The sequence below is a fragment of the Sceloporus undulatus genome, chromosome 3 (genome assembly GCF_019175285.1).
Source record: "Sceloporus undulatus isolate JIND9_A2432 ecotype Alabama chromosome 3, SceUnd_v1.1, whole genome shotgun sequence".
Classification (NCBI taxonomy): Eukaryota; Metazoa; Chordata; class Lepidosauria; order Squamata; family Phrynosomatidae; genus Sceloporus; species Sceloporus undulatus.
The window spans coordinates 103720781-103744748 of NC_056524.1; the positions used below are offsets into that span (position 1 = coordinate 103720781).

The window sequence follows — 23968 nt, forward strand, 5'->3', positions numbered from 1 at the left end:
TGTAGATGAACTGTTAATAACGTGTAACTTATTTTAATCAGTTAAAGCAGTTCACAAAAATAAAACAGGTAAAAACACACAAATATGCAGTTTTGCTTTTCCATGTGTGCTTTATTGATAAAGACACAGAACTCTACTTTTTTCTCGAAACAGAACATATGGTCTTTAAAAATGTGAATGAGGGAAAAAACCAAAATAAAGCAATCGTTTTATCATAAATATATCATTTTTTCATATTGTTTATTTGCATTAAGAAATTAACAGCCAGCAAACAGAATAATAAACAAGGAACACTCTTTCCAAATTATATACACACGATATCAATATAATTTTTTTAAAAGCTACTTGAATTTACACTGGTACAATTGGGGCAGGAAGGAAGGTAATGGAATGAAGGACTGTATATTGCATGGAACCTTGGATCCCAATCTCTCTCTGTGCTCTGGGAGCTAGAAATAGCCAAGACAGTGGAAAGGTGAATCTGCTCTGGGTTTCAGTCTGCAGTTTAAAAGAGATATTCAAGCTGCTGAAACCTGCCCCCAAGATAGGTTCTCACTTTGGTTTGTTACTGTTGTTGACTGCATCCACACTGCAAAAATAATCTAGGTTGACGCCACTTTAATCTCCATGACTCAATGCTATGAAATTCTGGGAATTGTAGTTTTGTGAGATATTTAGCGTTCTCTTTCAGAGAGTTCTGGTATACAGCAAATTACAAATTCATAACATTGAGCCACTACAGTTAAAGTGATGTCAAACTTGATTATTTCTGCAGTGCAGATGCAGCCATTGTTTTCCTTCAAGTAATGTCCACTTTATGGCAGCCCTAAGGCAAATCTATCACAGGGTTTTCTTGCCACGTTTCTTCAGAAGGTGTCATTGCCATCTTCTGAGGCTGAGAGAGTGTGATTTTCCGAGGGTCATCCAGTTCCAGTTATAGGATAATTGCTATAAAGCTCTGAATAAAGCCTAGAAGAGATTCATCTCCCCATTCTCATGGAAACTACTGGTCCCCACAATCTCCGCATAATGCACACTGCATCACCCTCCAGCCAGGTCCCACCACAGTGCAGTTAAGTGTTGTAGCTTCATCCTATGGAATCCTGGGATTAGTAGTTTTACAAGGTCTTTAGCCTTCTATATTAAAAGAATACAAATCCCAGTATTCAGTAGGAGTAAGCCACAGCAGTTAAAGTGATGTCAAGCTGCATTATTTCTACAGTTTAGATGCAGTCAGTGTTGAGAAATGACTTTTAATCATCTGTTTTCTGTTGTACCCAGCTATATCGCCACTTCGTTGTATAAAAATAATGGGGAAGGTGGTCTTACCTGATCAGACATGCCTATAGAATATAATTAGATATATAGAGAGAGTGGCTGAAATATATCAAGATCAATCCAAGATTCCACTGGAGAATATCTGAGAACTTCCGGCAGTCCGCTGTGCCACCTGAAACCCAGTTCCAGAGGGATTCCTTGGCTTGGAGGGCTCCTTGGGACTGGAGGTCATTCCCCTCCCAGTTCTACTGGATCCTGCTGTTCCACTAGAGAAATGCCATGTTGGTTACTGGCCTATGTCATTTTATGTCATTATTTTTACAAGACTAATTTCTACTGAATTAAAGTCATGAAAACAATGTTCCACCCAGCTGACCAATTTAGAGAAGGCTCCTGCTGATACAAAGAGGGAGTTGGAGAATATCATTAAACATGACCAGATGAGGCAGCAGGTAGCTGTAGTTTTCCTTAATGAAAATTTAAAGAGAGTACATGAAAATGATATTCCTCCAATCCAAGAGAATACTAAGTTAAGGACATTCAATTACAACCGAGATCCAATTTAGCACTGAAGAAGTATTGTTTGTTGATCAGGATTTATTGCCTGAAGTGAACTGTTAGGCTGGTGACTAGCAATATAATTACTTTTTGCAGCACACCACGGCAGCACTGTTTATATTTATTTATCAGAAAAAACAATATGTTACATGGGTGCTTTTCCCCCAATTGTGCCATAAAGCACCAAAAGATGAGAATTTTAATAAAAGAAACGTGAATATCTTACGCTTATGTCCTACAATTGTACAAAAAGAACCAAAAGAAAACAGAGGTGTGTAGCAATTTAGCAACAGCCAGAACGATCATCAGGATTTATTCAGGAAAAAGAATGATCAAAAATAAATAACTAGGGAGTGTATGAATGAACTAGGATATATTAACATGTTATTCATTAGTGTCTTTTAATATTTTATACAAAATCATCCAAGGAGGATTTTAAACAAGAAATGAGATTAAGCACTATACTGAGGATGCTAAAGAGCAAGTAATAAAATAGGGGCAAAAGGAATCTGGAAGCTTTCCTTTATATGTGCTAGCAGAAAATTAATTTAGAGTTTGGGGGAGGTTGTCTGCATTAAGCTGTATGTTAATTGCTGTCACAAGATACAAAAATGAGTTAATGTGAGATGGTGGGGTGGCATACTTCATGTGGAAAAGCACCCAGGCTCCATCTTATTTATTTATTCTTTCTCGTTGGCACCGTTGCTCAATAGATATTAGGTAGCAGGGCCAGGAAGGATTTCTACCTGATACCTTAGAGAGCTCTTGGCAATTGAAGTGGTATATTGTCTCAGTATAAGTTACACCAAATCTCTTGTACTAGTGGGACCTGCAAGAAAAATTTGCAGCATCAACTGATCCTGTTTACTGTTCCAGCCAGCCTTGTTTGCTTTCAACATGCTCCATTCTGTTCTAGTCCATCACCAGAGATGCAGCTTTCTGTGGCCACAGAGAAGAGTATGTTTGGTCTTTATTGGGCTTAGATATGATGCCACCCCTGTAGGATTTTTCTCCCTAATGTTTTTATTTCCTGAAAATGTTGGGTACTCTGAACATCTGGTTCCACCTGAGCACACTAATAATAATAATAATAATAATAATAATAATAATAATAATATTTATTTGTATCCCACCTCTCCCTGTATTGGATCAATACCGCTTTACTGATTCTCAGTAATCCCAAATCTACAAATTCTATCAAACTGGCCACTTGAGTTTTGTGTTTCTGTGTTCACTTCATCAGGGAGAGAATCTCGTGTATTTATCTCTTTGTGCAGGGAACTCATGTTACATTTAAGAAAATTCATGTGAGCAGGAGCTATCCACATGTGCATCAGAACTTGTCAGAACTGTCTGACTGACCACTGTGAGAGAAACCCATCCCAAATAGATGGAACTTCAGTGTAATCTGGTAAAACAGATCTTACTCTCAGGTGAGAGTTATTTTTACTGGCTAAAGACAGTGCTAGTGCCAACAGAAAGAAGTTACAACCCAATACAGAGTTACATGTTCCAAAGCCTATTGATTTCAAACATTCAGAAATCATAATCCAGCTCAGAGTTAGTAATTCTGAAAACAATTTGAGAGTATATCTGCCTCTAGGCTGAATGGCAGCCAGTGGGTTTAAGGATAGGGAAAGCATGGATTTTAAATAGAAATGAATGCAGATTTCTGCCCTGAAAAATAACTTTCTTGCATTTAGAAACTATTTCCATTATGCTTCAGAATCTATGCATAATTCTGTTGAGATTATGATTTTGTGTACATGTGAGTACCCAGAATGGAAGTAAGATCATGCCCACATGGCCCTGGCTTCCAAACTTTGTGGGCTCAGACAAACATCTAAACAAGCCCCAACACAAAGAGACACACATACAGGGAGAGGTGCATATACACACATACCCTCTGATCATAGATTTGACTGAATCCACTGAATAATAATAATAATAATAATAATAATAATAATAATAATAATAATAATATAGATTTATTTGTATCCTGCCCAATCATGGAGAATCCGGGCAGCTAACAGCTATACAAAGAAAATACAATAAAATACAAAATACAAAATAATCCCTTCCCAAAGGCAGAGAAAGGAACTGCAAGCACCGTCCCCCTCACTGTAACAATGAAATTGTCATTCAGAGCATGCCTTCTACCTCTTAATAAAAATCCTAAATAAAATCCATTCAACAGACTAGTCTTTTCACTTTTAAAAAAATAAGATTTAAAAAAAATAGCTCAGTAAAAGAAACATTATGCCCGAAGATTGAAGCTGTGATCCTTAGATTTTGAGTTCAGTTAGGATTTCAGACTTTGAATTGTTTTCTTCAAGGACAGAAAGCATCATGACAATGCATATTATTCATAAAAAATGACATTCCTTTTCACTTGTATACCTATGCAATTTACGCTTTAACAGCTTTTTATTTCAAAGAAATCACTAGCTAATGACATCTCAGACTTTTTTTTTTAAATCCATTTATTCACAAAACTGTCCCTGAGGGAATTGTAGTGTATTATCAGAAATTTTTACCCAAGATCATTAGCACATATTACAAACCAATTGAAAGTGTATATTTTCTTTGCAGATTACTTTTAACTTTAGAGCTGTTGTTAAAAAAAAAAAAGACACTGAGTGATTTAATTTACTTAACATGTCTACAAATTGTTCCAATGAGCAATAGTCTCTCATTGCATTTACCACAAAAAGCATAGATAACTATAGGTAAGAGAGATGTTTTTCTTGATCACACCAGATCATACCAGAACAGTCAAGATCCTTGCAGAGATTAATGTTTACCTTATTATTTAGAAAATTGCTCTGTAAGGAAGGTAGTGTTATTTGGTTGATATCTAAGAGAGAATAATGCCATGTTGTCTTTCTTTTAACAACCGGTTAAACCAAACAACCACAATCGCATTAGTATTTCCTTTGAGAATATAGTGTATCTTTCTTTCTAAGCCCTGGTTTGCTTTTTAGAATAAAGAAATGATACCTGGCATCAGAAAACAGTTATTTTTCTGTACTGAGTACCCACAAAGCATTCATTGTTACAAATTGCCCTTGCTGCCGTGAATGAAGTTTCCACATAGGTTTATCTATTAAGGAGCCACAATATGTGTTCAAGTGAAATCCCAGCAAAGACACTGTGGTATGTTCTAGAATAATGGTCTTCAACTGGTTGGTCAGTCAGACCATTGTGGGTATACCTGGAGAAATGTTGGAACATTGCTTTTGTTTGCGTCTTTGTTCAGGATTCGTTTTGAGCATTTAAAGTGGGAAGTAAAAAGGTAAGAGGAGGAGAAGGGGGATGGATGTTAAAACTTGGCTCCATAGCAGACTCCTTTATACTAGCTCAGACTGATTGTGCACCTAACTCAGTATTGTCTACTCTGGCAATGCTGAGTGGGTCCTTAGGGCCTCAGACAGAAATGTCTTTGGGTTGCATTCACATGGCAGAAATAATCCAGGTTGACACCACTTTAACCGCAATGGCTCAATGCCATAGAATTCTGGGAACTGTAGTTTGTTGTGGCCCCAGAGCTCTCTGACAGAGAAGGCTAAATGTCTCACAGTTTCCAGAATTCCATAGCATTGAGCCATGACAGTTAAAATGATGTTGACCAGGATTATTTCTGCAGTGCAGATGCAGCCTTGTTGGTCTGTCTAATTAGAAGCACCGGGAACTAAATCTGTGTCCTTTTACATTCAGAACAATCAACTCTGCCACTCAAGAGGGATCCAGATATGAAGATAACTGTTCTAAGACACATTCTCTGCTTAGGACTGGGTTACATTGTTGCTCCTTTATTGAGAGTCTGGATATCTTTGGATTTGTCCTGTCATCTAGTCAATGTAGAAGTAAATTGCAGGAGATTAGTACCGCCCCATTTGAGTAGATGGCTATGCTGGCTATGCAATTCTGGGAGTTATAATCTAGAAAAATTACTTTCCCAAGGCCTGATATTAATAGATGTTGTCTTTCTTGGAAGCTTGATCTGGTTCACCCCTTTCTTATGCTTTCATGAAGGAATCTCCATGCACTGTCACTGGACGTTATCACACAGGGCAAAATTGGAAGTGGTGGTAATGCAGGGTCATCCAGGGCTTAGGGACAAATTCACAGCTGCTTTTCACATGATAGTGCAGGCAATCAGAAGAGAATCTAGGGTGAATGTGAGGTCAATCAGGAAATAAGTAAATTCGCAAAACTACCGGATTTACGTTTCCATTTTGCTTGCGAATTGACTCCATTTACGTAATGGCTGCTGTGTGAAAAACCAAGGCTCCAAACGCATCCAGTTTCCTGATTTCACAAGCTGCCTTGCTGTCCCTGTGAGAGACTTCATAAATGGATACACACACACACACACTTCCCTGGCCCATCATCTCTCCTCCCCTTTGCAGCCTGGCTTATGGACTCTGTGTGAGTGTGGTTTTGGACTTTGCAAAGGAAGAGAGAGGGCATTTTGCAAGTCCTCCTGGATGGGGGGGGGGGGAGAAATGGAGGACATGCCTTTGAAAAGAGGGCATGGAATCAGGCAGGCTTCTGGACCCAGCCTCCTCCTTTCTCTCTTTCTCTTTCTCTCTCTCTCTCTCTCTCGTGTGTGTGTGTCTGTCTTTGTGTGTGGTTTTAGGAGTTTGCAAAGGGCAGCCTCATTCTGCCTCCCTCTGAAACACCCTTTGGGACTTCTGTGGCAAAGAGGATCTCCCCCCATAACCCTTCTCCTCCCCTCCCCTCCCCTCAGCATGTGTGTGTGTGTGTGCTCTTGTGGAAATGACACTTTGGAGCATGCTCAGAAAAGGTATTTATAAGCAGGCAATGAGGATTTGTTTGTCTACTTTTGATAGCCAGATTCGCATTGGGCCCACTTTAATGTGCTTTTAACCCCTTATGCTCTGTGTGTGATATCCAATAGCAAATGGGATTGCTTTTCTGGGATACCACCACTTTAACCATTTTTGGAATGGAAGCACATAGGACCTATGTGTGATAAGGTCCATTGAGAAAGCCTGGGTTCCTAGGAATCCAGTGTGCCAGTCATGCATCTGATAAAATAGGTTTAAGTCTACAAAAGCTTATGCTACCAACTTCTGTTTTTCTTTCAATCTAAAAGTGCTACAAGATCCCTTTGCATAGTGTGTCAAACAGACAGGCATTTAAAAATTTTGTCCTGGAAAGCAAATGTAATGAAAGCTTGATCTATACTAGGACTCTGTGTCCATTACACATTACTCCGGTATGACTCACTGCATAATTAAAGCAATTGGACACCACTTTAACTGCCATGAGTCTATCCTAAAGAGTCCTGGGATTCATAATCTGGGTGAGGTATCAAGCCTGGTTTGGCAAAGAGCTGCTGCCTCACCAAACTATAAATCCCGATTATAAAGGATAAAGTCATGGTAGTTAAAGTGGTATTAAACTGCTTTAATTCTACAGTGTGGATACCCCCTAGGACTTCAGAGAAGGTACAAAAAACTCCTTATTCCTCTAACTGAGCACCCAAAGCTCTTTGTGGGAAAATCCATGATGGTTAGAAAAACTTCTCAGTGTTTAATGTAAATAAACCAATGAAAAGGTAACTCACCTGGGGTAGCTCAATATTTCCCCCAACAAAGGCCAAACAGGGCAATGCACAAGAGAAGTAACATGACACAGAGATGTAAGAGCCAGTTCAGACATTCAGTGGTAGTGTGCCAGCTCAGAATGAAGGTGAAAACTTGTTTTTTTGAATGCATCCCTGCATTTAAAAAATAATAATAATCACGCAACAGGAAGCCAAAGTACATTTGCAAGAAGGTACACTGCAGGTCATGACTAAACCCTGTAATCTACAGTGTGAATACAGAAGCTCTACTTGTTAGTGTCATCATAAACAATATGTTCTTAGCCACATTGTTCTCCTTCAGCTAGACCAATGGTAGAACTTGCAACTGGGATAAAATCTGTCACTAACCCTTGGATGGAATATACCTTAGAGTTATCCTGTATTCCTCTTATTAAAGAGTCAGTAAACTTCTTCAAAACTTACCGTCTTTCTCCTTCCAAAAACTCTGCTCATGCCAAAGACTGCTCTATGAAGTAATAACATTCACTGGAGCTACAATTACAAGAAACTGAAATTCTGATTCTGTATTTCATTTTCACACACACCCTGCCACCCAAATCAAGAATTTCATTATCCTCATCCCATCTTCCCCTGTGTGTTGATGTGTGATTAATGCTCTTTCATAAATCAAGCATAAGTAAGGGGAACAGTGGCAGAAATAATCCTGAGTTCTAAATGGCTACACAGCTAAAAGAAAAGTGTGCTGCAATTTAGGATGATAATTTATTATTTTGGTAAGCAGCAGCAGTGCACATGGGCCTTACAATTCAGTTCCACTGAGCCAAGTTCAACTAATTAGATTCCATGAACAACACAGTGTATTACAAAGCCAATAACTGACAGCTGTCAAGGTTCTCACTTTCAAGGTTTATTTTGCAACCTTGTTATGCACTGCTTGTGCCCATCTTAATTAAGAATGTAAAAAAATGCATATATTGATACATATCATGTTGTTGGCATTGCTTGAATTCCCAGCTCAAAAAATAGCAATCAACAATGTTCCCTTAAACCTACCTTCACAGAAAGATGATTATATCATATCCTTTTCTGTATCTGTTTCTTGAATGATGTCACATTCACACAGGATTTGGATGAAGGACATCTTAAATGTGCTGATTCAATGCACTGGATTCTTCACGTGTTATAGGACAACTGTTCTCATCTCTACCAGGCCACAAGTTAGGGAGATGTTTGCAGAAATGTTTGTTGTGCAAAATGATGGTACAAAATGGAACTGCTCCCTGCCCTTCTAATTTAGTGCAATAGCACTAATCTGGCACTGGAGCTCCCATCAGATAGGCTATCAATGTTAATTTAATGAGTATCTAATTGGCATTACGCACAGCTGGGAATTAGCACAGCCTTAGCTCTCATGCTTAAAGGCAGTGAATGAATCATATTGTTTCAATGTACAACTTACTTCAGCTTGGATTTTTTTTTCTGTCATTGGACCTTATCACACAAGGAAAATCAGGGAAAATCGGAGGTTTAAATGGGGATTATCCAGTGATGTTCGCATGATCACAGTAAAGATTTTCACACACTATCGCAATTAAAGATGATTTATCCCAGGAATAACGTAGGATTTCCCTGTGAATGATTTGTTGCTGGTTATTCCCTGGTTATTCCTGGGATAAGTCATCTTTAATCACGACAGTCTGTGAAAATTTTCACCGTGATCACACAAATATTGCTGGATAATGCCCATTTAAACCTCCAATTTCCCCTCGTGTGATAAAGTCTATTGTTGTGAAAAGCCAGAACCATTTCTGTTTCATCTCCTCCCTTTGTTTGCCCTTCCTGTTGGTTTTGCCCAGCCACATAAGAAAGATATTTTTAAAAGAACAAAACCTGTTCACCATTGCTTCCAGTTTCTTTTGCATGAGTTTTAGTTGTAGAGATGCTCTGTTTCATTGTATCACAACAGTGCCTCAGATGAGATGGCCTAAGGACATTACTTTTAAATCACAGTTACACTATGAAAGAAGTGGTTTTGGTGATAGTTACCGCACAGCGACACCTCCAACCCATAGCTGCTGTGTCTGCAAACCATCCCTTTCCATTTTTAGGGGAAATTGTCAATGAGCTGGCAAGTGTGCAAGTTTCCAGATGTGAAATGTCACTCCCGAGGCAGTTGTGTGATTGCCAGACATGTGGTGTCAGTGTTCCCTCATCCCCACTGTCCTCCTCTCCTGTGCTATTCTCTAGCAACCTGATTCCCTTTATTTGTTTATTCTATTTCTTTTCTTTCTTTTTTAAAACTTCAATTGCAATAGCAGAGCTCCAGAACTACATGACAAAGGGGTGGGGAGTAAAAAAATAATGTAAAGTCATGCTGGGCAGGGAGGCAGAGTTAAGGGACAGTCAAGAAAGAGTACAGCAGGGTCTGCAGTCCCAGTTGCACAACTAAGGAGAGATACAGGATGATTTCTCTACAAGTGGTATATTCCCTTCTTCTTCTTCTTCTTCTTCTTCTTCTTCTTCTTCTTCTTCTTCTTATCATAGAATCATAGAATCATAGAGTTGGAAGAGACCACTAGGGCCATCCAGTCCAACCCCCTGCCATGCAGGAAATCCAAATCAAAGCATCCCTGACAGATGGCCATCCAGCCTCTGTTTAAAGACCTCCAAGGAAGGAGACTCTATCACCCTCCGAGGGAGTGCATTCCATTGTCGAACAGCCCTAACTGTCAGGAAGTTCCTCCTAATGTTCAGGTGGAATCTCTTTTCCTGCAGCTTGCATCCATTGTTCCGGGTCCTGTTCTCTGGAGCAGCAGAAAACAAGCTTGCTCCCTCTTCAATATGACATCCCTTCAAATATTTGAACAGGGCGATCATATCACCTCTTAACCTTCTTTTCTCCAGGCTAAACATCCCCAGCTCCCTAAGTCGTTCCTCATAGGGCATGGTTTCCAGACCTTTCACCATTTTTGTCGCCCTCCTTTGGACACGCTCCAGTTTCTCAATGTCCTTTCTGAATTGTGGCGCCCAGAACTGGACACAATATTCTAGGTGGGGCCTGACCAAAGCAGAATACAGTGGCACTATTACTTCTCTTGATCTAGACACTATATTTCTATTGATGCAGCCTAAAATAGCATTGGCCTTTTTAGCTGCCGCATCACACTGTTCACTCATGTTCAACTTGTGGTCTACTTGGACTCCTAGATCCCTTTCACACGTAGTTTCATTCAGCCAGGTGTCACCCATCCTATATCTGTGCATTTTATTTTTCCTCCCTAAGTGCAATACCTTACATTTCTCCGTGTTGAATTTCATTTTGTTAGCTTTGGCCCAGCTTTCTAGTCTATTCAGGTCATTTTGAATCTTGATCCTGTCCTCTGGGGTATTAGCTATTCCCCCTAATTTGGTATCATCTGCAAATTTGATAAGTATGCTCCCAATTCTGTCATCCAGGTCATTGATAAAGATGTTGAATAGCACTGGGCCCAGGACAGAGCCCTGCGGGACCCCACTGGTCACTTTTCTCCAGGATGAAAAGGAGCCATTGTTGAGCACCCTTTGGGTTCGGCCGGTCAACCAATTACAGATCCATTTAACAGTTCCTTTGTCTAGCCCACATTATCACATTATCTTCTTCTTCTTCTTCTTCTTCACTAGATTGACTACTGTGAGAACAGGACTTGTGTGGTTTGTTGTTAGCTGTCCTCAAGTCGGTTCCGACTCATGGCATCCCTGTGGATGAGACATCTCCAAGAATCCCTGTCCTCCACTGCCTTGCCCAGATCCTGCAAGCCCTTGCCCATAACCCTGCTGAGTGAGTCTATCCATCTGGCTTGTGGTCTTCCTCTCTTTCTTCTATCCTCTGCCTTTCCTAGCATTATTGTTTTTTCTAATGATCCATGCCTTCTCATGATGTGGCCAAAGTACAATAGTCTCAACTTGATTATCTTTGCTTCCAAGGAGAGCCCTGGTCTGATCTGTTCTAGAACCCATTTGTTTGTCTTCTTGGCTGTCCATGATATCCTAAGTACTCTTGTCCAGCACCACATTTCAAATGAGTTGATTTTCTTTCTGTCTGCTTCCTTCACTATCCAGCTCTCACATCCATGTGTGGTAAAGTCCTTAAAATGAAATATTAAAACTGGTATATTAACGGCAGAGCCCAGTTCATCTAGCAGACTAAAGCTATGCAAGTTTACACACACTTTCTAAGGAATAAGGGCCCATTCACACTACAGTATTATAGTGCTATTATTCCACTTTAAGTGCCACAGTTCTATCCTTTGTATGGAATCCTAGGGCTGGCAGTTTAGGGAGAGTCATTAAGAATTCTCTGCCAGAGTATTCTAGCGTCTCACTGAACTGTAACCTCCAAGATCACATAGGATACAGCCATGGCAGTTAAAGGTGAATCATAGTTGGCCCTCATAGCTCCCTCTGCCATATTAATGTGAAGTTTGCTTAGCCATGCTGTAGCCATGTTGAAAGCCAGTGTGAAAGGAGGGGGCTGAGACGCTGTGGAGGATTGTTATATATGAACCAAAGTGATAGAGCCCCTAACTTTCTAGGGAAATGGAGGTGAGGTGGATCTGGAGAAGGTGTAGAAGTGAAACTTAGCTTGTTAACTCAGACTGGGCAAAGGGCGTGCTACTGTGCTGATCTCCTGCAATAAACTCTACCTGGTTTTATCCATGAAGTATTTCATTGAATTAGATAGAGATAGAGCTATAATTGTGTCGTGTGAATGGACCCCCACCCCATCAATACTGTGGGAATTATGTCTGAAGAAATATGCATAGAAATCATGCATAGAAACACTTAGTGTTATGTAATAGAGTCGCTCCAGGGGCCCCTTTACATTTCATATTTATAGCACTATGGTTCTACTTTGACTGCTGTAATTCTGTCCTATGGATTCCTGGGATTGGAAGTTTAGGGACAGCTATTTAGACATGTCAACCAGAGAGCTCCTCTAGGCCTCCGATCCCAAACCTCAGGATTTCATAGGAAGCAGCCATGGCAGTTAAAGTAGAATTGTAAAGCTATAATTGGATCATGTGAAAGGGTCCCAGGAGATGAATATTTGGGGTTTAACCTACCTGGATGAAGAATCATTTTTAGCCCCCACCTCATTGTCTGGTATATTTGCCAAGCATGATGTGAATCACATTACTCAGATATCTTATGCATTTTTTTCATGCAACTTTCCAAAATAAATTTGGGACATTACTTACCACAAGCGAAAGTACTTTATTAAATTGCGTAGGAAAAGAAATCAGGCAGGAAGACCAAAATACTGTCAGATTGAAATGATGAGCATGAAGAAGAAAGACAAGAGTTAGGTAGGAGTTCAAAACTCTTGGCTAAAATTCAAAATTGGCCAATTATTTCCTCTTAATTCTACATTCCAAAAATATTCAGGCCATAGCCAAGAATGATGCAGCTTTCTGACAAGGAGGAGACGACTCATCACACAAGTGTGCCTATGAAAGGCCTTCTGGCTTCCGGCATCTAGTTTCATGCAAACATTTCTTGGATGTACTTAAGACAGATAGTTGGAATCAGCCCTAAGTTTCCCAGAAGGCACAGCTCTTTTTAAAAATGAAGCATACATATTATAGTGCAATTTAAGAATAAATTACCCAATTCCAGTCAGAGTGAAACTATATTCTCTGTACTCTTTAAAATTTTAATACTGTTTAAATGGAAATTAAATTTAATCTTCATTGGAAAACATAATAATTAATTCTAGCACAGTCAGATAATGCTTGTGTGAGAGTCTGTGTCTGTGTCTGTGAGAGAGAGAGAGCTGTGTTTCTTCAGTTCTAAAGCATATTTATACCTGGATCTGAACTTGAAACAAGTAAATTGTATGAACCATTCTCACAACTGCAGAATCCTATCCCTATACTAAACACGATTGCTGATGTATACTCTCAAATAAGCAGACTTGTAGTTACAGTCAAGATCTAAACTATCATTATACAGAGTTGAGCAAGTTACTTTTTTGGACCACTGGCCATGCTGAAGGTTTCTGGAGTGGTAGTTCAAACAAAGTAACTTTCCCAGACATTGCTGCTGTATGACCTACTTAGCATCATGGCTAAGATGGATGTTACACAGAGTTCTATGTCTGTTCTTTGCTTGTTTTTTACTGAAAAGTACTCTCTTGGGGCTGTGGAGTGGAATGGAAGAGTAGCCAGAAGGTGAGACATGACTGCTTAGCCTTGTCTCTTCCTGCCATTTGTACACAGAATTATACACCTTATAGATGCTTTCTTTTTACCTGTGGGGGGAAAGAGAGAGAGAGAGAGAGAGAGAGAGAGAGAAGTGACTGAATTGGGGGTCTTTTCCACTTGCAAGGGAGAAAGCAGCATGAGGTTTTGACTGACTGGAAAATGGTTCAACATTTTTTCCATCACTTAGACAAGTGGCCTGCTCAGGCTGAAATGTAATGGAAGGAAATAATGGAACATCATGCATAGTCTAGTACTTCGATGAAATCATGCAGTCCCAGAAAGTCCAGCCAGTATAGCTAATGGGCGGAATGCTGGGGATTGTGTTCCTATGATATCAGGAGGGCTGTATGTAGTAGTTAGGCCCTTACGTGAAACTACAGGCCAAAACAGACCAGCAAAAAATGCCAGCTTTGGGATAGCATGGGGATGTGGCATACGCACCATGCACGCCCTGACACTGCCCCCAACCTAGCATCATGCCGCCCTGATGACCACACAGCGGTTGGTGTTATGGCATTTCTGTGGTGCAGCACGTTTAGATTTGCCATGCTGCAGAAATGCTGCCACTGCAGCGGAAATGGCACTTTTGTCCACCCCCAAAAGGAGGAGCATTTTGCCGCTTCTTTTTGGGCTGGAAAAACTCCAGAACAGGGCTGTGGCATGCAATTGTCATGTCCCCAATCCGTCGCTCAAAGGGGCGGCACCGAGCCACCCCTTTATGGCCATATATTCCCACCGCATGTTGCACTGAGGTCAAGGAAACTGATTTTTCAGTTCATACGTTAAGAATTAGGGTGCCAAACTTTAAAAAGTCAGTTGAACCAAGGATTGATGGATTTTGCTTTTTCAATTCAGCTACAAAGAGAATAAACCAAAATGCTTTCTGGAAAGTGTGAATTGCATATATGTTTCAGTTTAGGATTTTAAAAAGAAGAAGAAGAGCCAAACTGGATATAATGTTAATCGCATGAATGCGGTTCATTCAAATGTACATTTTTGCCATGTAAATAGCATGTAGGTGGTGTTAACACTTTTTCTACCTTCCATAGCCCCAACCAAAAGCACCTTTATGAAGCTATTTGCATTTTAATTTCCAAAGTTGTTGTTAGTACCAGTGGAGCCATCATTTTCAATTCACATAGCATATTTGAAGAGGTGATTACCAGAACTCTGTTAGAAAGAAAGAGATTAGCCTTCCCCTTCTCCATCACATCTACACTAGTCCTCAAATTTGGTAGAAGTCAGTTTTCTACATCTCAGTTGATGTCATGATGCCAGAGTAGAGCAGGTGAAGAACCCATGGCATCAGAAAAGATTCCAGCCTCACAGATCACTGGAGAGTTAGAAACCCATGAACCTAAAAGACCAGAGTCTCCTGTACCAGAGGTATAAGAGCCCAACCCAGCATTGGTAATCCCTGAAGCCAGCTCTAGCACTAGGGCAACACATCCTTCTCCAAGAACTCTGCAGGCTCTCAAACTAATACAACACACCCAGCTGTGTGCCCAGCTTGAACTCTATTCTATAAGGCAGTGGTGGGAACATCAAGGGTTCTGGGGACCTTCCCCTCCTCCTTGGACCCACCTTGGACTACGCTAAGCCTGGAAAAGCTTTATAAAAATTTAAACCTCAAACTGAAGGGCTGGAACTCTATTTAAGGTTTGGTATTTTCAGCTGAGGAGTCTATAGCCTGTTTTAGGGGAATACTGCCATTCCTGTGGGTATCTAGGTACCCTGCCTGCCTGCCTGCCTGCCTTCTCTTTCTTTCTCTCTCTTTTATTTTTTGTGTAGGGGAGCATAAGAGAGTTGCAGGACACAAAAGTAGGATTGTGAGACATAAATGGTCCTCTTCCAGCAATTCGCCCATCCTTGATTTAAGACTTCTCACTTAGTAGGAAGACCTGCAGCCTGGGAGGGGATCGTCTAGGACACTACATCTCAAGCTTTCTGGTGTGAAGGACCAACAGGGGTATTTTTCCCTAGTAAAACAGAGACCAGTGCCTGGCACACTTTTGTGCTCATTGGCTACATGTATAGCCACATGTTTCTACAGTTGTTTCTTTCCTTCCTGGAAATTTGCAGGGCCTGGCAGAGGTCAGAACAAGTGCCTAGGCCAAATTTTGAGTAGCACTGGTGTAGGCCCAAATGTCTCTGTTCAGGTTCAGACTTTGTCAAAACCAGGTACTCAGTTAGAGCTGTCTCAGGTCCTGAACTGCCTGCTCTGCCCTGTTCCTCTGCTACTCCTCCAACTCCAAAGAGTTAAATCCAAGTATTCTTTTTCAACTAGTTACAACTCACAGTTTGAGGTGCCCTAAATACTTTTAAATTCCATTCTAATCTCCTTCTCACACACACACATCAGTCATTCCTCAGAACCACCATAGCTCAAAAATAAATAATTGGGTGTAAATTTGGCCTTAACTCACATAGACAATTGAGTCTGAATTCATTTTTAGTTTAGCCCCATCTTTCTATATAATCAATATTTCATGCATTGGTGACTACCAGAATCTTCTAAGAACATTACAAGCAGGAGCATGAAACAGGGATTTGAAACTCAAGATTAAGATAACATTGTAGACTATTAATCTGTGCTCAGTGTGCTACCATTAGCTTCAGCATTGCCACAGTAGGAAAATATACACAGCCAATAGTAGATACTTCTTTTTAATTTGTGGGAAAGGCCCTGCGTCAAAAAGGAATGGTTATAATTTCTCTGACTGACAGATGTATGTAACATACATAGCTATACATAAACAACACTGTCCTCTGCCCATGATGCCACTTACCCACAAGGCTTTCATTGGAAATTGTTGGCCTATGTCACTGACCTTTTTAACCTTGGTACCCTTAAGTACTATATTCTGCTTTCCGTGCATCCATTACAATATAGACCCCAAGATTCTCTTAGACAATGTTCACAGTATATAAAAACATGTTGGGCTCAGAAATCCTCACCTGCTGTACATAAGTTTGTTTTTGCCTGATTCTTTTGTTTAGCTGTGTTCTCTGAAGCTGAATTTAATTCACTTCTTAGCAATATCATAGAAGACTCTACCCAAAATAAAAATGTTCTGTTGATACTTAGATACAGGTTCTTGCTTACTTTGGCTAAAAATTCATATTCCCCCTGCTTCTCTTGTAAATAACATTAAAAACTAACAATGAATTTTATAGATATTATAAAAATAATTAATAGTATCAATAGTCTTTATTTATTTAGAATATTTATACCCCGCTTAATTACTAATGCAAAAAATAGATACCATTTTCAAGGAAGCTGATTTTACATAACTTGGGAATGGAGGACTTCTGAAATTTCTCAGACCACATTTTAGAAAATTAAAATTAAAATGTTTGTTTTGAAGATCTGGTTAAAAAACAAGAGAAGCAAGTGATCCATTTTGTAGCCCAAATGTCTGGCTGAAATGGACTTGATTTTCATTCTAAGGTTTGCTCACAATTCTTATCAAAGGAAACCTCTTCCACTATATTTTACTTTAACAATTTCAGTGTGAAAACATGACTATCTGAAAGGTGAAAGTAAACATCCTGAAGTGTTGTGTGTGCTGTGCTTCTGTTTGGGAGGCAATAGCTCACTGAGGGAGACATTCTGATGCAATCAAAGGGGATCTCAGCTTTACTGAATTCTCACATGACAGCTTGGATCATTTCAGATCTCTTCCAGCAGAAACAAAATAGCATCAAAAGCAGGAAGGCTTTTCCCCCCACCGTCTTACTTCCAACAAAGAAAACACAACATCATTAGTCAAATTTACTCTGAACTTCTGCCTCTGCATGTTGATTTGCACTCAGGTTGAGTAAACATATCTTTCCATCACTGTAAATAATGTAAAAAGCCTATCAGTAACTTAATTGCTTAACGAATGATACAATGTAGGGTGTAACAACTGTTTTTGAATATAACACTGAAGTCAAGGGCCTCTCAAAATAAAACAACGATACCTATTATAGCTTGTTGGTAAAGAAATCGATTTTCTGTTAAAATTTTGGTTAGAGGGAAACATCAATCCTAATTTTTGAAAAGCAACCAAAAGTGAAAAACACCCATCAAACAATTTTAGAAACCAACAAACATATTTTTGTTGTTGATTGAAAATAATTTCTCTCATGCTCATGCATTTATTTTAAAAATTCAGTCTGACAAGCTATGACTCCATAATAGGAATGACGTCTGTGTGCTAGACTTGGGAACCCTGACAGTAGAAACAGCGGGTAGCCTCAAAACTTGAGGAACAAATGTTCATCCATGGAAGTTATATTTTCTACCTCATCTACGGCATTCCCTTATATACCTGCAACAATGGATTCTGTCCTTTCACACTTGAGAACTTGAGCATGACTTGAGGAAGTCTTGTGGAGAAAGTTTCCTTTTTCCTTGAACATATGTCATTGTTGTTTCTAGTGAAAGGAGGAGGTGATGCATGATATACAGTATTTTTCCCATTCTGATTTATATTTTGAAACCTACAACTCTCAGTGAGATAAAGGGGGGAAAGAGGGGATGCAGGATCAGCCTACTTACAGCTGAGGCAAAGGACAAGATGGTGCCTTAAAAAAACACAAAAGTGACATTTGACTCTTATTTCAATAGTGATAATGAAACAGCATCCTCCACCCCTGAGAGCAGCAGGATAACTTAGGCCAGGGGCTGTAGAACATCTACCTAGAGCACATATCACTGTTCTTTGACAGAGAAAAATGTCCAGAAGGCATGTTTCCACTCCCTCCACCACCATCCAGCATCTCTTGCCTAAAGATACTCAGTAATTATAGGGACAGCTCTGAGGAGGCAGGGAAAGTGGATGAGAAAAGAAACCAGTGACAGAAACATTGCTATGTATACAGAACATGCCAAGTTCAGTCCTCGGAATCCCCAGGTTTAAAAGGGATCTCAGGCAGAAGGGCTCTGGATCACTGCCTGAGACCTTGGAGAATTGCTGCCACTCAAATATCACCAGGCTAGATAAGCCAATGGTCTAATTCAGTGTTTTAAAAAAAAAACACTTCCAGTATCTGTTTCATATATAAAAGATGACTAGAGATGACTAGATGACTAGAGTTGCAGTCAAATTCTTCTTCAGCACAACTGGGTAAATTCCAATGTTTCTCAAAGAACACCTCATTGACAAGTCACCTACCACACTCCCAGAAATGCCCCTTTGCTTCCTCTTTCTCCTTCCTATTCCTAATAGGTTTCTCTCAAAGCTTGGGGAAATTATTCTTTTGGACTACAACTCCCAGGATCTTTCACTGACCATGCTGGCTAGGGGTTCCTGAAAGCTGTACTCCGAAGGAGTGACTTTTCTGAGCTGTGGTGTCTCCCAGCTCAGGTCTCCAAACCCGAGTTCTTAACTAAAAGGCTATAGAGAAAGGTTTACTCCTTTTCCCTGCAAGGTCACATACATACACAACTGATTTTTCCTCACCAAAAAAACAAAATCTTTCAATTTTATCAGAAGCATCAAACATGAGAAATGGTTGTATCTCTCTCTCTCTCTCTCACACACACACACACACACACACACACACAATGGCAGATCTATATAACCCATGGTTTGGTCCTCAGTAAGCACTGTAAAGTGCCCCTCTTAAGGCATTAGTAGTTTCTCTGTATTCCCAAAAGCAAATGGCCTCATCACATTTTGCAGTATTTCCACAAACTTGCTACATTCAGGGGCGGAAATAAAGTCAATAAATTCAACATTCTGACAGTGAAATAAATTGTGAAAATGGCAGATCTTTGACTCTTCTTTTCAGAATTTAGGATATTGTGTTCACTCACACATTTGCACTAAGATACACTGGAAATGGAAAATGAGAGTCTCTTGTCAACAATGTAGCAGTCATGAAATTAAGGTAGAGATCCCATTATTGATCAGCAACTTGTTGAAGAACACAAAGTATAAAATAAGCTTAAATGGATGGTCCTTCTTCCAGCTGAGGGATGTAAACTTAAAGGTGGTGCTGGGGAACCTTTGCTTGACTCCCTGGCTATTGGCCTGTAGAATCCCATAAGGTTCTGTCTTGTCCCCCCATGCTGTTAATATCTACATGAAACCACTGAGAGACTGTCAGGAGTTTGGGGTTGTGGTGTTACCAGTGTGTGGATAACACCCAACTCTATCTCTCTTTCCCATCCAATTCCAAGGAAACTGTCTCCATACTGAACAAATGTCTGCTGTCAGTAATGTACTGGAGAAGGGCAAACAAACTGAAACTTAATCCAGACAAGACAGAGGTGCGCCTGTTCAGTTGAAAGGCAAATCAGGGAATAGGGACCTTACCTGTGCTGGATGGGGTTACACTCCCACTGAAATCTCAAGCTCACAATTTAGGTGTTTTCCTAGACTCAGCTCAGAGCCTGGATGCCCAAGTTCCAACAGTGGCTGAAACTATTGTGCCCATTCCCTGAGATGTCAGATCTAGCTATAGTGATGCATGCCCTGATTACATCCTGTCTGCACTTCTGTAACACACTCTACACTGGAAACTGTTCAGAAATGTCAACAGAATGCTAACTGGCTAGTTCTAAGGAGCATATATATCCCTTGTTGACAGTTTCATTAGCTACCAGTTCATTTCCAGGCACAATTCAAAGTATTGTTCATAGCCTATAAAGCTCTATATAGCTTAAATCCAGACTATCTGGAAGACCATATCTCCCCACACAAACCTGGAAAAATTCTAAGATCGCCAGGGAAAGGTTTTGTTTCAATCCCACCACCATCACAGGCTCGCTGGGTGAGGACACAAGAGAGAGACTTCTCTGTGGCTGCTCCCACCCTCTTGAACTCTCTTCCGTGGGAGGCTAGGATGGCTCCCTCCCTGCTTTCCTTTTGCCAGCAAGCAAATACATTTTTGTTCAGCCAGGCTTTTAATATATCATCATCAAGGAGGCTTTTATATAGGGGGGTTCTATTTATTGTTTTTTAGCTTTTGTATTCTAATGCATTTTTATATTGTTTTAATCAGATGATATTTATTGTTATGCTTTTAACCAATTTTATATGTGAGCCATCTTGGGTGCCTTTCTGGGAGAAAGGTGGCAGATAAATAAAATAAATAAATACATAACAAAATAAACACCGGAATCACCCCCAAACACTGTATGGGAGCTACTGCTTTCTAACTGTTGATACAAGTACAGAAGCTATGGGTGAGCAGTGAGGTGTCCAGGTTTGTTCCTCACACCAGATCATTCTAGTTAGTAAAAGCAAAAGGCTGTGAAGAACTCCAAAAGAATTTCAACGGCCATGGAAACCCACACAGGTGAATCACAAACTCTCAGCCACAGAAAACCCCATGATAACTTCACTTTACGGTCCTTATATGTTGGAAATGACTTGAAAGCACACAACAACAACAACAACAAATGGACACTAAAATGAATTCCAGCAGGATTCTATCAGTAGGTCTCAAAATATTATACCATAATGAATGTGTTGGTAGACTTTCTCTTTGTTGATTTTTGCGCTGAATGCAGTTTTTTTCCCTTATAATAAACTAGCCTGCCTATAACATTGCTAGAGTCTTTTAAAGTGGTTTCTTTCATGAATAATTCTCCCAGGTATAATCAGTAAGAGATTTATTATCTGTCCTGTCACCAGTGATGTGCATAAATTAAAGTGTCAGGATCAGAATACTGGCAAATGACACTAACCTTTAGGCAGTGGCAAAGAGCAATGAGAATGTATCAGTAGAATTTGGAGGCTGAATTTGGAGTCTACTCACCACACAGATTAATTTCCCAGTCTAGCTGTAAACACTACATAGATTAATGTGTGTGTGCCTTCAAGTTGCCTGTTGACCTATGGCTATCCCATGGATTTCATAGGGTTTTCTTTGTCAAAGAATACTCAGAGATGGTTTTACCACTTTCCTTCTCTGAAATACAGCCTTCAACACTTGATCTTTGTTGGTAGTCACCCATCCAAGTACTAACCAGAGTTGATTCTGCTTAGCTTGCAAAATCAAACAGAATCTGGTGACTTTTTGGGTATGTAGCCCCCCTTACACGTATTGATATCTATGTACATTACACAGAAGGAAACCAAATTCACTTCTAGGAAATGTTGTCTGAACAATTTACTGTGCCAGCTCTCTTTTGCCCCTGCCCACCCTAAACCCAGATTCATGCATGTGTATTCCAGAAAGAGATGCCCTTTTGAGTGCCATACTGCATGTGCATGAACTGGGTGTGCATCTTTTGTACGCTGCTACTGCAAGCATCGAACACAAAATGAAAAGCCTTTGGCAACTATTCCCTAGAGAGGAGCCACTGAAATAAATTATTAAAAATCCATCCATGTTTGAGCAGTGCAGGGAAGTAAGGAAACACACATTGCTTTAGGGTGATTTTTGCATTCATTATTTTAGTACTCCGATGACAGGTTTTCTAAAAAATATACTAGCTCTTATTAGTTATTAAATCAGATTCATTTAGATTCCTCCAAATCCACATAATCTCACATGTAATATAGTTAACTGAGATATATAGCAACAAAGAAATGTTGTGTTAAACTGAATTTCCTGCCTTGAATTGTTGTTACTACTTAAGATACAGGGTTTTTTTTAAAATTTATTTCAATCACCACATTACTGTAGATGAAATTAGGAGGGGGAGCAGTCTCTTTTTTAAAAGAAATGATGTTCTACAATATAACATTTTTGCTGGTAAATTTAACTGATTATTTATATCATAATCCCTGTCTTTTCTCAATTTCAACATTTCTTTGTATGTCTGCAATGCTGTCGTCAAAAAAGGAGCAAAACCTGACTGTTGCTGCCAGTATTTCAGATATTTGAAGAGGTATGTTTAGTCCTCACTTTACCTTGCTAGTTTCCCCAAGCATTTTCCCCATATATAGCTGGATATCATTCAGCTGTATGGGGAAAATTATATGTTGCATGTAACACTCCTGTGCTGAGGACAATAAAGCATAGGGAGCAAAGGCCATCTTTTCTCTTCTGCTAGAATATCCTTCACTTCCGCCACAGAAAGGCCAAGAGGGTGCAATGCATCTTTGTGTGCAAATTCACAGGGCTTCATTGCATGCTCCCAGGACAGTGGTCCCAACAGTATATAGGTCTCCTTACAGTACACATTCACCAGTCATAATTACACAGTGCTGTAGAATGACACAGAATTGGCACACAGAGAGACAAAACAGCAGTACTTGGAGAAAACCTGACTGGAAGGGAACTCATTGAAGGACCCCTTTCCATAGTCTTGAACTTGGCCTACCTTCACAGATCGTATATAAATCCAACATTTCTTAAACAGTCATTTCATGGTTGTAACAGTAAAAGTGATTGGGCATAATTTATATTGTGTGTCTCTCTGTGTGTGTATGTTAAAATGGCTAGAAGGATCCCCTCTTCATCCTACCCACCAATTTCAAATGCAGCTTGAGTTTGCCATGCTCTGACACTCTTAGTTCATTTTTCCCAGTTCCTAAATTCTCCTGTCTTGCAGGGAATGAGCTGAAATGGCCAGTGTTAATAAGGTAATTGTCACTGTCACTTCCCCTTGACCTGTGTCAACAATGCCACCCCGCTACTCAGTGTAGTATATTTATACCTCAACTGTTGGATAACACTTCATGCATCTGAAGAACTGGAGTTTGTTTATGCTCTAACAAATGTGTTAATCTTCAAGTTTTTCTGCATCTTTGGGAGATGAAAAGAATTCAACACAGGAACACATAGGAAGCAGCCATAGAGATGATGCATATTCCAGGGTGGAGAGAACTGCAGACTGGTTGGTTATATTTCCTTGGAATGCATACAATTCTTTCCCTTAGAAGCTTAACATTGGGGAGGATCTCATGGTACTTCAGTTCCCTCGAACCTAGCATCTTAAGGCAAAATGCCCTGAATGTACCTGAATGTGTTACAATGTGAAGTACCAACAAGAAAGCTGTAACTCCGGCCCAGGACAGATGGGCCCTTTGTGGTGTGGTGGCAGCACAACTAGGGTTAGGAACTGCGTGGCGACTACTTGCTCCCTAACCCTAGCATGTACTGGTGCGCTATAATGGTGGAGCCCTGTGTACATGGGTGCCGCCATTATGATGTAATGGACGCATAGCATCTGCACATCGCACTGTGCCAGTTACATCACAAGTGTGCTATTGGCACACTCGTAGCATAACTATGCCAGTGGAAAAAGAACCTGGATTTTCCAGGTTCTTTTTACTCTGGAGCGATGGCACGATTTGGGGGCAGTGCCATCCCTCCAGAATAAAAACAGATGCCGGCAGGCCACCATTTTTCAGCAGTCTGTACT

At 40.1% G+C, this 23968-nt stretch overlaps 1 long non-coding RNA gene across 5 annotated transcripts in view; it reads right to left on the bottom strand.

The window, feature by feature from the left end:
* Positions 1–681: 681 nt before the first annotated feature.
* The window catches only part of LOC121925641, a 52255-nt gene continuing 28968 nt past the window's right edge, over positions 682–23968 (bottom strand). For 3 of the 5 annotated variants that reach the window (XR_006102921.1, XR_006102923.1, XR_006102919.1), the window contains 3 exons: positions 12652–12713; positions 7433–7585; positions 682–1544 (listed from right to left, as the gene is read on the bottom strand). This is a non-coding gene — a long non-coding RNA (uncharacterized LOC121925641). Of the gene's footprint in view, positions 1545–5444; positions 6007–7432; positions 7586–12651; positions 12714–23968 lie in introns of those variants that run through there. The other 2 variants (XR_006102920.1, XR_006102922.1) reach the window with 2 other exon arrangements.